This window comes from Molossus molossus, unplaced genomic scaffold (assembly GCF_014108415.1).
Source record: "Molossus molossus isolate mMolMol1 unplaced genomic scaffold, mMolMol1.p scaffold_m16_p_5, whole genome shotgun sequence".
Taxonomy (NCBI): domain Eukaryota; kingdom Metazoa; phylum Chordata; class Mammalia; order Chiroptera; family Molossidae; genus Molossus; species Molossus molossus.
The window spans coordinates 24,648,882-24,663,994 of NW_023425388.1; positions in this window are offsets into that span (position 1 = coordinate 24,648,882).

Sequence of the window (15,113 nt, forward strand, 5' to 3'; positions counted from 1 at the left end):
CCAAAAAGTAACAAATAAAAATCAAGACACTAGAGAGAAAAAAAATCCATTGAAGTAACCATTCATTCAATATTTCTGTGCTAGTGAAAAAGGGAAAACTACTACACATAGGGAACATTTTACTGACCAGGGCAGGGTCATGCTCTAGTTTTTTCCCTCCGTTTTCCACACTCTCAAATTCCCCTTTTCAGGAATATAGGAATATTCCAGATAATAAGAAAACCCACCTAATGTGTTTACTCTTGTGTGGCTCTTAATACAGAAAGTGTTTTTTCACCTGTTTCACTACAGTATTTCTTTTCACTATTGGGATATCAGGAAACATAGAAAATAGAAAGAACTTAATATTTTTAATGTTGCCAGAGAGGGCTCTAAAACCCACTCTGAAAATTAATGGCTCCTTTTAGTCCTGAATATTTTGAAGAAACTTTGCATACAACTCCTCTAAGTATGTGGATCCTCCAGATGCTAACATTTCTGAGATCATAAGGGTGTATTGTTTCACCAGAGATATCAGTAAACAAACATCAGTTTGACAGCAGAATCAATATCACTATATACAAGGCAATAATGGTGTATTGATGTTAGTGTTGTCAGAATGTCCTTGGGCTTTGGATAATTTTGAAAATTGAAAGTCAAGGAAAATCCCAAGAGGTTCACAAATGAAAAACGAATTGACTTAAGAGGTAGGTCTTGGATTTGAAGTCAAACTGCCATTGGCTACGACTCTTTCACTACCTCATGAAAATATGATTTAGTTTCTTCTGTGACTGAAATATTATTCCGTATAGAAGGAGGTCAAATGAAATAAAAGAAGCAATGGATTTTGAGAAGTTAAAAGTGCCTAATTGGTGCTATAGAATCGCTGCTAAAACATGGAGACTTGGACTCCTGTTTCGTTACTTGGTAATACTCTTAGTGTGACCCTAGTCAACCAGGCACCTGAGGGAATTCTCTCTTGCTACTAAGGTTCACTTTGTCATCCCTATGTCACCTGAGGTAGACTCAGTGTTGGAATATTAACATCACCATCTCCTCCCCAAGGTAGCCTTTAACAAATTACTGACTGGAGTCTTTTCTCTTTTTTTCCTTAGTAAGTCTAGCCAGAGGGTAATCAATTTTATTAATCTTTTCCAAGAATCAGCTCTTTGTTGCATTAATTTTTTTGTATAGTCTTTTTTTAAATCTCTATTTAATTTACTTCTGCTCTGATTGTTATTTTCTTTTTTTCTTGTGACTTTGGACTGCTTTTGTTATTTTTCGAGTTCTTTAATATATAATATTAGGTTGTTTACTTGGGATTTTTCCTTGTTTCTTGAGATAAACCTGTAATGATGTAAACCTCCCTCTTATTACTGTTTTTACTGTTAGAATGGCTATTATCCACATGACAGGTAATAACAAGTATTAGAGAGGTTGTGGAGAAAGAGGAGCCTTCATTCACTGCTGGTGGGAAGGTAAACTGGTACAGCCACTATGGAAAACAGTATGACAGCTCCTCAAAATATTAAGAATAGAGTTACCATGTGACTTAGCAACCTTTTTTCTAAGAATCTATCCCCAAATTTTGAAAACATTTATTCACAAAGATATATGTACCCTAGTGTTCATTGCAGCATTATTCATGGTGGCAAAGACATGGAAACAACCTAAGTGTCCTTTGATAGATAATTGGGTAAAGAAATGGTACATATATACAATGGAATACTACTCGGCCACAAGAAAAGATGAAATACTGCTGTTTGCGACAACATGGATGGACCTTGAAAATATGCTATGTGAAATAAGTCAGAAAACTCAAGAACCATATTATTTCACTCATATGTCAGATATAAAACTGAAAGCAACAAATGAGCAAACAAGAACAAACAGAAGAAAATTCATAGACAATAACAACAGTATGGTGGTTTCTAGAGGGAAAGGGGGTCAGGGGAGTAGTAAAGGGTAAAGAGGGTCAAATATATGATGACGGAAGATCTGACTTTCAGTGGTGGGCACATAATGCAATGTACAGATCATGTACCATACAATTGTGCACTTAAAACCTATATAATTTTAACCAATGTCACCCCAATAAATTTAATTAAAATAAATAAATGAAGTAAAAAATCAAAGGTATTACAAAAATAAGTAAAGGAAAATAAAAATCCTTGGACATTTAAAAATGCTCATCTACATAAAAAGTGCAGACCAGAACTGATGAAAACTCTTAGGCACATTCTTTACTCTGGCTCTGAATTTTCCTGGGCGGATTAGCTTCCACTTGTCCCTATTCCCTTTCTCACCCACCTCCCAGTGCTTCCTGCACCTCCCAACTAAATAACTTTTGCATTTGAATTTTTGTCTCCAAGTTTTTTTAGGAGAACCCAAATTAAGATTGTACATTGTATGTTTGGTTATATTATTCGTGATGCTTCTGGAATCTTTCTGCTTTGGGAAGGGGAAGGGCCTCCCTTCATTTCTACCATGGTGAGAGGGTAGGGGTGAGGTGATGGGAATACGTATCTTTTCAAAAACCCTAAATTACTCAAAAGGGCATCATTTCTCTCTTGGTCCTCAGCTTAAAATGTCTTGTGCTGAAGTTGGAATCCTGATTGGTTTTATGACACGGTCTTTGAACTGAAACCTCCAAGTAGTCCCTGCAGTGAGGTGGATGACATAGCCTTTGGTGGTTCTCTGACCTGAGAATGTGGGGCCCTTAGCCAGACAACTGAGCCTCCCAGTGAGCCTCCCGTAGCAGGTCCCTGGGTTGGGTCCTCTCCAGCTGCAAGTTGGAGGTTCTTAGAGAAAGTTTCAGGATGTAGGGAGAGCTTGTTGAGATAGGGGCAATGATGTTGGGATGAGGGTGAGCATGGACAGCTGGGGAATGGAAACATAGGCAAGGGATCAGGCAGCATCCTCACTGAGTGCCCTGAGGGAGATGTAGAATACGTCTGCCAGTTGGCAGAGGAGAATCAGCTTCTAGCAAACCTGTGTCAGAGGAGGCTATTGGAGCCTGAGTTTTGAGTCTTAAGTACTTAACTGACCAACAACAAGGTAGGGAAGTGTTAGGGAGGAGGAGGACTCTAGGTAAGACAAACCTGAGCATTAAAGGCATAAAGGCTTAAAATGGCTCATATTTATTCTGGGAAAAGTGTTTCCACAGTCCTTGTGTAATGTTGCTACTCTTATTACTTATGGCATTGTGTATTTTAATTAATACATTGAAAAATTGTTCTGGATATTGATAGAGGCAGGAGCTATAACTACTTACAGTTTTGAAAAGTAAAATAGTTTCCTCACTAAAAACAACAACAACAACTTTAAAGTTGACTAAAGTTGAATCTTGCCATTTGATGAATCTTTAGGTTATAGTTTCTTGGCGGTCTTTTCTGACCTTTAACAAGACTTGTGGTGATGTCAGTACTTGTCATCTTCATTATCACTCATCTTGTGTCCCCGTGGGCCATTCACATCCTGGATGTCAAAGCAGGCAGCTGCCTGGCAGTATTAGGATCTTCCATTCTGTTCTAATTGAGGAGGAACTGACATATTTAAAAAGCCTTCCATAGCTTTCTTGCTGAGACAGATTACCTTAATTTTCATAAGTATTTTGATTTTTATTATATTCAAAGTATTGTTTAACAGTAGGGTATCTTCTTAGTTATTTTTGCTTTTGTTTTGCAGGGACAGTCAAATTTCCCAGCTAGCTGGCATGCTGGGTGTTAGTTCTTAAGGACACATTAGTAAATCTCCCAGCTCTAAGGAACCCTATTCTTGAAGCAAGTGTCCATCAGTCAAACTGTCAAGAATCCAAAAGGAATGATCACCTCAGGGTTCAAAGTCCTTCTGTGAGAAACGTAATGTCATCTTGCTGCCTGGCTTCCTAAATCAAGATTGTAACTTAATTTGTAATTTATGTAGAGCCACCTCTATTTTAAGTGGAAAATAACAAATATCCAACAGAAGAGAAAATGATTAAATTATAAGGCATCACTCAATTGTACAATGGAAATGATTGCTTCTAATGAAAAACTATGGCCCTGACTGGTTTGGCTAAGCAGTTAGAGTATCAGCTTGCAGACTGAGGGGTTGCAGGCTCAATTCCCAGTCAAGGGCATGTACCTGGCTTGGGTTGCAGGTTCAATTCCCAGCCAAGGGCATGTACCTGGCTTGCAAGTTAGATCCCCAGCCTGGTCAGGGTTGTGTGGGAGGCAACCAAACCATGTGTCTTTCTTGCATTGATGTTTCTCTCTCTCTCTTGCTCCTTCCCTTCTACTCTATCTAAAAAAATCAATGGAAAAATATCCTTGGGTGAAGATTAACCAAAAAACCAAAAACCAAACAAACAAAAAACATACACAAAAAACGATGCTCTTATTACTATGTTAAGTAAAGTCTTTATTCAAAACTATTAAATTTTGGTTAGTTATTTTAAAACCAATAAAAATATACCTAAAACTTAAGAACAAAGAATATGCTTGATATTTACCATTAAGAATCATCAAAAAGAGTTGAAAGTAGCAGCTTATGTGGGTCAGGAAATGGGTGAGAGAGAATTTTCCCCACAAGCCTTGTACAACTATTTGACTCTAAATTATATACCTGGCTTAATTTATAAAAATAAATATTAAAACAAGGACTATAAAAAGATTTTGAAATCCATAAGAAAACATTTTAAAATAATTCTTTGGTTTTAAATTAAAAGTACATATGAATTTAGCTTTTCAATTTGAAGAGAACTGATTGATAAGGGAAAACCGAATTGTTTTAAGTGTCTTTTTAAGATATAAGAAAGTGAGAAGATGTATACCTTATTTCCTTTACCATTTTGGTTTAATTCTTATATTAATGCCATACTTAACGAGTTTTATATAGTGGTTTACACTATTGTATGTGCAAGAGTAAACTTCCATACCTATACATAGAGGGTAAGGCTATTATTAATGGAATCTCTTTGATCCCTTTGACCTGGGAGAGCTTCCTGGTCCCATCAGGGCTTACCAAACCTGGAGAGGAGGCAGTAACAATTTTTACCATTCATGGTATTTAAAACGTAGGAGCAAAACTAGGTCATAATTGTGAAATATTGCTGAGGATCTAGTTAGAGGAATGTGTCTGAAATGGATTCTCAATATAAGGCTTCTAAGATGAATATTAGGAGCCAAAGTCAGAATTAAAAGTGGATCAGAATCAGAGAGAGAGAGAGAATACAAGAGCAACTAAGAATACTGGCAATGATCCACCTGGACATTCAAATGTGGTTGCTGCCATATTCCCTGGGTAGGACTGATCTGCTTAAAGGGTTCTGTGCAGAAAGGATTCTCTTTTCCCCAAAGCTCCATCTTGGGGTTACCTTTAGAAACCTTGATTGTTTAAGTGCTTACTGAAGCAAGAAGTAAGTTCTGAGGAACTGCTGTCCAATATCATTCCCTATGAACTATGTATGTTCTAGGAAAGTCCTTGGTATTGCCAAGTGCTTGTTCAATGTTCGAATTTTCTCAAATTTTTTCTTTTCAAATGTCATATGCTGTGGAGTGGGGCCAGATGGGTAATTACCATGGAGGGAACCAGTAGGAGTGGACAAGACAAGACCCATCTGTGGTGATGGGTCTCCCATTTCTGGTATACATTGATTGGCAATACTCTTGTCCTGAGGACAGATAGATATTTCCATTGGGATATTCTTGTTGAAACTTGGTCTGTTCTCTTAACACAAGAAAAATTTCTTAATTCTGTTAGATATCTGCTAGATGTGCATGTTGTTGGTAAAATGGCAAAATGGAAATGACTGTGATAAAAGATGTTTGATATAAGATTTACATCCCATAGTGTCTTGGGAGATGGATCAATTGCATTGTATATAAAAGCTGTGAAAGAAGAAATATTTGCTATCTTGATGACATGTATCTATCTGGTCATCTATTTTTGAGTGATAAATAGCAGACAGCTGTTTGCAAAGTGGAAGGCTTAAAATAGCACCTTATAAAATCAAGATGCAAATTTAGGGCTAAAGCCTGGTAATTGGACAGTCCATTGAGCATAGATCTTAACAAAGGGGCAGTGACTGGTGTAAATGGGACTAAATGATGACTTTATAGTTTAAATTGTAATTAAAAACTTTTAGATTTAATTAGAGAAAGAACAGATAGAACTGATGACTGGCACTGAAATTGGATGCCAAGGAAATTTATTAAATCTCCATCCATAAATACTGCATACTAGTAATAACGAGAATTAGCAGTTATTGATTCATTGCTATGTGCTAAGTACTGTGATAAATTATCATAGGTATATCATCTCATTATAAATAACTAGGTAGTTAGCAGTATTGCACCATTTTTACAGAGGAGCAAACTGAGATACATACCCTGTTACATGGTTATTCAGTAAATAGTAAAGTTGTATATAAAAAGTTCTCTTACAAAGGACAAAGAGAAAATGTCATGCTTGAAACCTGTCTGGCTTGGACTGGGCTAGGCAAGTTTAAGTTCTGACATTCCTGTTTCATATACTTAGGGAGAAGTAAATCAACACTCATTTCCTTTTCCATTTTCTATTGTGTATTTTGTTCATGTGTGTTTCCATGTGCTTTTCTATCACTTCCACTTGTAAAGTGTGAAACAGTTGAGTGAAAATTGTTTTATTTTTTGAACATCTCTTTTCTTCTTCCAGCTGTTGGTGTCAATGCTAGCTCTCCTTGATAAAGTGAGATGGACTAGTTAACACCTTAATGTCAAATGGTAAGTGCCAGGGATTGTTCTTGTGAAATACTGTTATATAGCATCTATACCAGTAGCAATGACCGATGGTGTTCTTGGAGGAATCAAGACCTCTGAAAATTGTGGGACTGATGAATGATTACTTCTTCTTCTGTTTACATGGCAGAGTTTGTCCTCTATTATTCCTGACTTTTTTCAATATAGACTGTATTTAATCAGAATATTTTCATTTTTAAAATGATACTGTTATGGTACTTTTATGTATTCTCTCACAGATACATACTGCGTACTATGTGCTAGCTGCTATTCTAGGTTCTGGGCATAAAGATTGAATATGATGACATAATCCTTACATTCTTAGGTAAATGTGAGTCTGGAAGAGACAAATGTAAAACATAACTTTACAAATATTTGTTTAATTATAGTGATGATAAAATGTCAAGGCAAAATGCAGGTTTATAAGATACTCGGACACTAGTTTTCATAGGAGGACTAGGGAGGGGAAATGAGTGCCAGGTCATGTAAAGTCCTGTAGGCTTTTAGAGGATTTTGTTCGGGCTTGTAGTGTTTCTGTTGAGAAGTCAGCTGATAGCCTTATGGGGATTCCTTTGTAGGTAACCTGTTGCTTCTCTCTTGCTGCCTTTAGAATTCTCTCTGTCTTTAATTTTTGGCATTTTAATTATTATGTGTCTTAGTGTGGGCTTGTTTGGGTTCTTCTTACTTGGGATGCTCTGTGCTTCTTGTACTTGTATGCCTTTTTCTTTCACCCAGTTAGGGAAATTTTTTGTCACTATTTCTTCAAATATATTCTCTAACACTTGCTCATTTTTTTCTTCTTCTGGGATTCTGTGATATGGATTGTGTTATGTTTAATGTTGTCCCACAGTTCTCTTAAGCTGTCTTCCTGTTTTTTAATTGTTTTTTTTCTTTTTGGTTCTCTGATTGGGTGAGTTTTTCTACTCTGTCTTCTGATTCACTGATCTGGTCCCTGGCTTCTTCTACTCTGCTGGTTATTTCCTCTAATGTGTTCTTTATTTCTGCTATGTCATTCCTCATTTCCACTTGGTTTTTTTTCAATGTTTCTACATCTTTACTCATGCTGTTGAGCTTCCTCATTATCATAACTCTGAACTCTACTTCTGATAACTTGCTTAACTGCATTTCATTTATCTCATCTTTGGTAGACTTCTCTTGTTTTTTTTCATTTGGGATTTGTTTCTTTGTTTTACCATTTTGGCTATCTCAGTGGGTTTTGGAGCCTGCCAAATTTTCCCTGTGGTTATGGTGTACCACTGGTTGTGGCTCTCTCTACTGGGTTTGGATAGGTGTGGGAGGACCCACATTAAACACCACTGTCAAGTCTTACTTTCTTGAGTAGATTTGCAAGTGCAGGAAAGGTTTAGTCATTCCTCTAGCTTTTTACCTGGAGGCTGTTAGTCTCAGTTACTTGAGTGTTGGGTTGTAGCCCTCAACTGAATGAAAAAATTTCTTCAGGTGTTCAGGATAACAGGATTTCCAGCAGGTCGGTCAGGTGACTGTTGGTTGTTAATGAGTCTCAATTTGCATTTCTCTGGCTTGGCCAGGTGGTGTTAAATTCCTGAGGGAGGTGCTGTTGCTTTTCCCCAGGGCTCTGGGAAGGGGCTCTTTAAGTAATATGGCTACTGTCCTGTGAGAGAGTGATTCAACACAAAACTTTCATTGCCCTTCCAGCTCTCCAAGCTCCCAAGTATCCACATAGTTCCAGGCCAGTCTGCCCCTCCCCCTGCCAGAGCCCAAGGTGAGTAGCTGTAGTGAATTTATTGCTGTCTCCCAGCACTCTGTGCTCTGGAGTCAGCTTGGGATTTTATCCCCGAAGGAGCTGCTCACAGCTAAAACAGCTACTGTTCATGGGCTCCCAGCCTGCCCTCTCGGGTCTCTGCAGTTCCTACCAGGCTCAATTTAGAGTTCTTTTTCTGTCTGTGGTTATATGGGTTCTCTCCAGCTGCTTTTCTGTTGTTTTTCCCAATGATTTTTCTTTATCTTTATTTTAGTTGTAATTCCATTGGTCCTTTTTTTTTTTTGGTACGTGCCCCTAGCAGGAACCGAATCTGGGACTCTATGGTCCACAGGCCAATGCTCCAACCACTGAGCCAAACTGGCCAGGGCTCCATTGGTCCTTAGAGATGGTCTGTGTAGTTTCGATTCACTCTGCTGCAATTGTGCAATCCTCTGTTACTGTGTGTCTTATTTCATTTACCATAATACCCTCTAGGTTCATCAATGTTGTTGCAAGTGACAAGATTTTATTTTATTTCTATGGCTGAATAATATTTCATATATTAGATGGAGCAAAATAGATTTACAGTTGTTCATATGGAAAGTAATACAGTAATGAATAAACAATGATACAAAAGTAAACTGTTGAGAAAAGCAGCTTGCGAGGACCATATAACCAGGGACACTGACTTGATCCTGGTAGGCTTGCGAAGGCACGAGAGAAGGGCTGGGAGGCCACGGTCGGCAGGTCGGCAGCTCAGCACAGCTTCAGCTGTGAGCAGCGCCCTCAGGTTACACTCCCAGGCGGCTCCACATTGCACAGCCGGGACAGAGGCTAAAACAGCCACAGCCACTCACCTTGAGCTCCGGCAGAGGGAGGGCAGACTGGACTAGAACTGTGTTGGGACACTCGGGATTTGGAGGGCGCTCAGAGCTTTTGCTGAGTTGCAGCCACGGAGGATGATGACCATATTGCTCCTTCCCAGGGCTCTGGAGAGAGGCAGCAGCCCCTCCCTCAGAGATCTAATGCCACCCTGTGGGCCATTGAAATGCTAATTGAGGCTCATTAACAACCAGCATCTGCCCCACCCTCTGGAAATCCCCTTATGCTGAGCACCTGAGGGAGTATTTCAATCAACTGACAACCCAAAACTCATCAAGTAACCTCAACTGCTAGCCTCCAGGCAAAAAGCTAGAGGATAACAGTACTTTTCCCGGGTGAGCAACATTAACCAGAAAGTAAGACTTGACAGTGGTGTTTAACATGGGGCCTCCCTCGCTCATCTAAACCCAGGAGAGGGAGCCACAAACAGCAGAACACCAACACCCACAGGGAAAACTTGACAGGCTCCAAAGCCCACAGTGATAGCCAAAATGGTGAAACACAGAAACAGAAGCCAAATGAAAGAGCAAGAGACCTGCACTGAAGATGAGATCAATGCGGAGCAATTAGGCATGTTAACAGAGCTAGAATTCAGAGCCATGATCTGGAGGAAGCTGAACAGCATGAGTAAGGACATAGAGACACTGAAAATAAGCCAATTGGAAATTAAAAACCATCAAGAAGAGATAAAAAATGACATATCAGAAATGAAAAACACATTGGAAGGTTTAAACAGCAGAGTAGAGGAAGCTGAGGACCGGATTAGTGAATTAGAAGACAGGGTAGAAAAAATGAACCAATCAGAAAAACAAAAGGAAAAAATGATTAAAAAACAGGAAGACAGCTTAAGAGAACTGTGGGACAACTGGAAACGTAATAATATTCGCATCATTGGAGTCTCCGAAGAAGAAGAAAATGAGCAAGGGATAGAGAATATATTCAAAAAAATAGTGACAGAAAACTTCCCTAATTCGGTGAAGGAAGAAGGCATTCAAGTTCAAGAAGCATAGAGAGTCCTAAGTAAGAAGAACCCAACAGGCCCACACCAAGACACATATTAATTATAATGCCACAAATTAAAGACAAAGAGAGAATCCTAAAAGCTGCAAGAGATAAGCAACAGGATACCTACAAGGGAAACCCCATAAGGCTCTCAGCTGGCTTCTCACAAGAAACACTACAGGCCAAAAGGAAAAGGCATGAAGTAATCAAGGTCATGAAAAACAAGAATCTGAATCCAAGACTACTCTACGCAGCAAGGCTATCATTCAAAATGGAAGGTCAAATAAAGAGCTTCCCAGACAAAAAAAGGGTAAGGGAATATATTAGCACCAAACCAGCACTGCAAGAAATGTTAAAAGGACTGCTGTAATTAGCAGTAGAAATGGGAAGAAAAATAGAACCACACTAAACAAAAATGGCAATAAATAAGTACATATCAATAATCACCTTAAATGTAAATGGATTGAATGCTCCCATAAAAAGACACACAGTATCTGATTGGATAAGAAAGCATGACTCATCTATATGTTGTTTACAAGAGACCCACCTCTCAACAAAAGACTCACATAGGTTGAAAGTGAAGGGATGGAAAAAAATTTTCCAAGCAAATGGAAAGCAAAAAAAAGCTGGGGTAGCAATTCTCATATCTGATAAAATAGATTTCAAAATGAAGACCATAACTAGAGACAAAGACGGCCACTACATAATATTGAAAGGATCTATCCAACAGGAAGATATAACCTTGATAAACATATATGCACCCAATATAGGAGCACCAAAATATATTAGAAATCTTCTGGAGGACTTCCAAGGAGAAATTGGACAGCAATACAATCATAGCAGGGGACTTCAACACCCCGTTGTCAGCACTGGATAGATCCTCTAAGCAAAAAATTAACAAGGGAACAGAGACTCTAAATTAAGCACTAGACCAAATGAATTTAATAGATATCTACAGAGAATTCCACCCCAAAACTACAGAATACACATTCTTCTCAAGTGCACATGGGACATTCTCAAAGATAGACCACATGATAGGACACAAACTAAATCTCTACAAGTTTGAGAAGATTGAAATCATATCAAGCATCTTCTCAGATCACAATGGCATGAAACTAGAAATCAATTGCAAGAAGAACATGCAAAGACATTTCAACACATGGAGGCTAAATACCATGTTATTAAACAATGAATGGGTCACCGAGGAGATCAATTAAGAAATTAAAAACTTCCGGGAAACCAATGAAAACGAACTCACAACAACACAAAATCTATAGGATGCAGTGAAAGCAGTTCTGAGAGGGAAGTTCATAGCACTACAGGCCTACCTCAAGAAACAAGAAAAATCTCTAATAGGCTGTCTAACCTCACAACTTAAAGAATTAGAAAGCAAACAAAAAGAAAACCCCAGAGCAAGTAGAAGGAAGGAAATAGTAAAGATCAGAGCAGAAATAAATGACATAGAGACCAAAAAAACAATTCAAAGTATCAATGAAACAAAGACCTGTTTTTTCGAAAAGATAAACAAGATCGATGGACCCTTAGCTAGACTCACCAAAAGCAAAGGGAGAGAACCCAAATACACAAAATCAGAAATTAAAGAGGAGAAGTAACAACCAACACCACAGAAATACAAAAGATCGTTAACAGCTACTATGAACAACTATATGGCAACAAATTCGACAATCTAAGCGAAATGGACAAATTTCTAGAAACAACAGTCTCCCAAAACTATTCCCAGAAGAGATAGAAAACTTGAACAGACCAATAACAACTAAGGAAATTGAAGAGATAATCAAGACTCTCCCAGCAAACAAAAGCCCAGGCCCGGATGGCTTCACGGGGGAGTTTTACCGAACATTCAAAAAAGAACTAACACCCATTCTCCTCAAACTATTTCAAAAAATTCAAGAAGGAAGACTGCCAAACACGTTCTATGAGGCCAGCATAATTCTAATTCCAAAACCAGAAAAAGATACTACAAAGAAAGAAAACTACAGGCCAATATCCCTGATGAACATAGACACCAAAATCCTGAACAAAATATTAGCAAATCGGATCCAGCAATACATCAAAAAATTATTCACCATATCCAAGTGGGATTCATTCCAGGGATGCAAGGCTGGTACAATATTCGCAAATCAATAAATGTGATACACCACATAAACAAAATGAGGAATAAAAACCACATGATAATATCAATAGATGCTGAAAAAGCATTCGACAAAATCCAGCGTCCATTTCAGATAAAAATGCTCAGCAATGTGGGAATAGAGGGATCATATCTCAACATTATAAAGGCCATATATGAAAGACCTACAGCCAACATCATACTCAATGGGCAGAAACTAAAAACATTTTCATTAAGAAGAGGAACAAGACAGGGATGTCCACTTTTGCCACTATTATGTAACATAGTGCTGGAAGTCTTAACCACAGCAATCAGAAAAAATAAAAGGGATCCAAATTGGAAAGGAGGAAGTGAAACTGTCATTATTTGCAGATAACATGATATTATACATAGAAAACCCTAAAGACTCCATCAAAAATCTACTAGACTTAATAAATGAATTTGGCAAAGTAGCAGGACACAAAATTAACATCAAGAAATCGACGGCATTGTTGTACACCAATGATGAACTCACAGAAAGAGAAACTGAAAAAACAATCCCATTCACCATTGCGCCAAAAAAATTAAGATACCTAGGAATAAACTTAACCAAAGAACTAAAGGACCTATTTGCAGAAAACTACAGGACATTGAAAAAAGAAGTAGAGGAAGATATAAAAAAGTGGAAGCACATACCCTGTTCATGGATTGGAAGAATTAACATCATTAAAATGTCCATACTACCCAAAGCAATCCCCATCAAAATACCAACGACATATTTCACAGAACTAGAACAAATATTACAAAAGTTCATATGGAACCAAAAAAGACCCCAAATAGCCTCTGCAATCTTGAAAAAGAAGAACAAAGTAGGTGGGATCACAATACCAGATATCAGGTTATACTACATAGCCACTGTAATCAAAACAGCCTGGTACTGGCACAAGAACAGGCATATAGACCAGTGGAACAGAACTGAAAACCCAGAAATGGACCCAAGACATTATGCTCAATTAATATTTCACAAAGGAGGCAAGAACATACAGTGGAGTAAAGACGGCCTCTTTAATAAATGGTGTTGGGAAAATTGGACAGCTACATGCAAAAAAATGAAACTAGACCATCAACTTACACCATACACAAGAATAAACTCAAAATGGATAAAAGACTTAAATGTGACCCGTGAATCCATAAAAATTCTAGAAGAAAATATAGGCAACAAAATGTCAGACATCATACGGAGCAGAATTTTCACTGATACATCACCTAAGGCAACAGAAACAAAGGAAAAAATGAACACATTGGACTACATCAAACTAAAAAGCTTCTGCACAGCAAAAGAAACAATCATGAAAATGGAAAGGCCACCCACTGTATGGGAGAACATCATTGCCAATGATGTATCAGATAAGGGGTTAATTTCCAATATATATAGTGTGCTCATACAACTCGACAAAAGGAAGACAAAGAACCCAATTAAAAAATGGGCAGAGGAGCTGAATAGACACCTCTCCAAACAGGACATACAAATGGCCAAGAGACATATGAAGAAATGCTCAACATCACTAATCATCAGAGAGATGCAAATTAAAACAACAATGAGGTATCACCTCACACCTGTCAGAATGGCCACCATCTACAAATCATCAAACAACAAGTGCTGGCGAGGGTGTGGAGAAAAGGGGACTCTAGTACACTGCTGGTGGGAATGCAGACTGGTGCAGCCACTATGGAAAACAATATGGTGTTACCTCAAAAAATTAAACATCGAACTTCCATTTGACCCAGTGATCCCGCTTTTAGGAATATACCCTAAGAAGCCTGAAACACCAATCAGGAAGAATATATGTACCGCCATGTTCATAGCTGCACTATTTACAGTAGCTAAGATCTGGAAATAGACCAAGTGTCCATCAGTAGATGAATGGATAAAAAAGCAGTGGTACATATACACAATGGAGTGCTAATCAGTGGTAAGAAAGAAAGATCTTTTATCCTTTGAGACGACATGGAGTGACCTGGAAAGTATTATCCTAAGTGAAATAAGCCAAGGAGAAAAAGACAAATACCACATGATCTCACTTATATACGGAATATAATGAACATAACAGTCTGAGGAATACGGTAGACCTAGAAACATGGAAGTAGGGCACAGACTGACATCCCTTTGAAGAGGGTGTGGGGTTGGGGTGGGAAGAGATAAACCACAGAACTTACATGCATGTATGCATGACCAACGGACATGGACTACTAAGCTGGGGACGGGGCGGGGGTGGGGTAGGGAGGGGGGTGCCAATGGGTTAAAAAAGGAGAAAGATGTGTAACAAAAATTAAAAATAAAAAAAAATAAAAAAATGATGACCTCATAGATACTTTAAAAAAAAACAAAACAAAAGTAAACAGTTTCACGTACTCACAATTGTAAACCTACTTTTGCCCCACCCTCTGTATGTGTGTGTATCTCACATCTTCTTTATCCATTTATCTATTGGTAGACACTTGTTGCTTCCATATCTTGACTATTGCAAATAATGTTGCAATGAAAATAGGGGCACATACATCTTTCTGAATTTGTGTTTTTGTTTTCTTTGGAAACATATCCAGAAGTGTAATCGCTGGGTCATATGGCAGCTTTAGTTTTAAGTTTTTGAGGAATCTCCAT